A 3123-nucleotide genomic window follows, 5' to 3' on the forward strand; every position below is an offset into this window, starting at 1 on the left:
TACCGGAAATTTCGACCATCTGGGGTCTTTAACGTGCACCTAAATCTAAATAAACGGGCCTCGACCATTTTCGCCTTCATCTAAAATGCGGCTGCCGGATTTGTTGCTTCCGAATGCGGCCGCCACATTCTCGCCCAAAACCTCAGAGAGTGTCAAAGCCTTGACAAACACCGTGACAGTGTTTTTTTTTTTTTTTTGCATATGCAGAAATGATACGCTGTAAATTACCAACCCAAACGGAAGCGCCCAGGAATGAAATTGTGATAGTAACACCGGTTCAGTGTGCGAAGCGACGAGGACAAAGGGTGGGTAAGTGGGGCGGGGGTTTGAACCCCCCCCCCCCCTCTTGGCTACGCCCCTGCCACCTTTACACTTTCTCAGTTAAGGTCTTCAGTCATTTGTTGTAATTCGTCCCTCGTGCTCAATCATAGACTCGAGAATGTAACAACAGCACACTGGCGTCGTGCGCGAAATCTGAATATAGACAAGACTGTCGCTAACACAATCGGCGACCACATTCGAGAAAATTAATTTCAGATATGCTATAGGTGCCTCGATCCCGTCCGGCGCAACAGGTCAACCAAGCTGTTTGGACAGCAGTTTTAGATCAACTTGCTCAACTAACGTTGCTCATTCAGGATTGCCTGCATCATGGCTAATTCTCTGCAGCAGCTGTCACAGGATGGAATTCCACAGTGGAATTGTCGGGGCCTAAGCTCCAAGTTAGGAGAAATTAAAACCAAGCTTCAATATAATAAGCTACATGTATGGGCATTGCTTATTCAAGAGCATAATAATCTATGCTCCCTGTCCAATTTTCGATATATAGGTAATTCGATATATAAAATAAAAATTTTACAGAAAACTTTTGTTGATTTTAAGGCTGTTCGTTATGCACAATAATTCGTTATATGTAACTTCGATATATCAGGGTTTGACTGTATTTGCGTTCGATATATCCGGGTTTGACTATATACATTTCTTCGCCATGCGAAACGGGCAGCAGGTGGCCGGGACACGACACCGCGGGTGCGAGTATAGTGCCTGCATGACTAAATTAAATTAAAATTAAAATTATGCTTTTTTACGTGCTATAACAACGATCTGATCACGAGGTATACGTCATCTTGCTGGGTATCCGGATTAGTTTTAACCACCTGGGGTTTCTTAAACATGCATACCTATACGAACCTTTACGATTTTACTATGAAATACCCGATCTTTAGTGTTCGTTTACGATTGCCTTATTGACACAACTATTTTACTACTTTTCCTTTTAGGGCAATTTAGAGCAAGAACAACTTAAAAAGTACAAATGCAGTCATCCAGTGATTTCTTCATGGTCAAATTTTTCAGACCCATTGATTATACGGAAGCAGAAATGTTTATGAAGTTTATTATTGCAGTATTAACAATACTGCAATAATAAACTTCATAAACATTTCTGCTTCTCTGCCGCACAGATATATAGTTCGATATATAGGTAATTTGATATATCAAATAAAAATTTTACAGGAACATTTTGAGGATTTTAAGGCTGTTCGTTATGCACAATAATTCGTTATATGTAACTTCGATATATCCGGGTTCGACTGTATGTGCGTTCGATATATCCGGGTTTGACTGTATACATTTCTTCGCCATTGTTGTTGCAGTGATCATATAGAGCAGATGTACAGTCGAGAGCAAAATTTTGGGTAGCAGAGGTGCTGCTAAAATTTTTTTTCTTCTTCGCAGTCTATATAGGCATAAAGGCTGAAATCAAGTGGTAATACCTACGTGCGCCTGTTTTAACCAGCGTCGTGCATTCACGTTTCACGGCTGTGCAAGAACAAAATAATTTTATGTTTGCCGATGCCGTAGTCTCTAGACTTTTGCTCTCGAGAGACTGTACCTGCTCACAGCATCAGAAGAACGTCTCTGAATCTTCAATAAACAGTATAAACATCTTAGATATTCAAATTATTTTTAGTATTTTTCTACAATTTTTCGTATCTTTTTGTTCGTGCCTTACTTAGACTGTAGTGTCTTTTTCTTTCCTTTATTCCAAGATTGGCAGGTATGAACATGTACCTAGTATAAGTACACGAGCGGTTTTGCATCTCGACCCCATCGAAATGCGGGCGCGCCGCGGCCGGTGAATCCAACCTACGACCTCGTGCTTATCGGCGCAACGCCATACCTACAAGGACCATTACGGCACCTCAGGACGGGTTCCGTATAGTTGCTATCGCAGTAATAGTCGAGCTAATGAAGATCGCAAATGTTTCAAAAGCGGCGTCTTATAGGAGCGGCCGAATCGATCGAGCGCCCGGCCGCAATTGCGCGAACCCAGCACTCGATCCCCGCGGCTTGCTATGCTTTACCCTGCCTAATTACTGCACCAGGCGTAAATTACAAGGGGCACGCAATGCCACCACTCGCGAGTTAAAGAAAACAGGTAGAAAATGAGAGACGCCGACGTAGCGCTAATTCAGCATAACGCAGCTCGCCCAAACCGATGTGAGCCAGTATTAAAGCGTCTCGCGGAGAAATAAAAAGAAAAAGAAAGGAAAACGGGACATCGACTTCTATATTTCGCAGTCAGACTTGTACACGTTACGGGAAAAAAGGTAACCGATGACAATTACTTTTTTAGATGCGAAGCAGCTTATGGTCAGGGCTATGTCACTCTCTCTCTCCCTCCCTCCCTCCATCCATCCGCCGTGCGGAGTCCACACCCGCGCTGCGCATGCGCATCCTCCTCCCCCTCCTCTCCTCTCGGCATTCCTCCTCTCCTCTCCGACGCTCCTCTCCCGATTGCGCAACGAATGGCAACACCTGCGGCTCCGCGCGATAATGCGAAGCAGCTTAGGTTAGAGGCGCGACGGTAGGCGCTGCATACTCCGCTGGGGGGCGCCACTGTAAAATGACGCGCGCACGCGCTCCGATCCTCTCATTCTCCTCCCGCAACGCCGTCAACGCCGCGATGAGTGCCACGGACAGAGCCAGCGATAACGCCAGTGTCAACACCGTGGACAGCGCCGCGGAGAAGAGGGCTCGAGCCGCTGCCACGAAACGGCAGCGGCGACAGGCCGATCCCGAACTTCTGACTCGCGAAGCCGAAAGGAAACGTCAACGCAA

This window comes from Dermacentor silvarum, chromosome 3, assembly GCF_013339745.2.
Source record: "Dermacentor silvarum isolate Dsil-2018 chromosome 3, BIME_Dsil_1.4, whole genome shotgun sequence".
Classification (NCBI taxonomy): Eukaryota; Metazoa; Arthropoda; class Arachnida; order Ixodida; family Ixodidae; genus Dermacentor; species Dermacentor silvarum.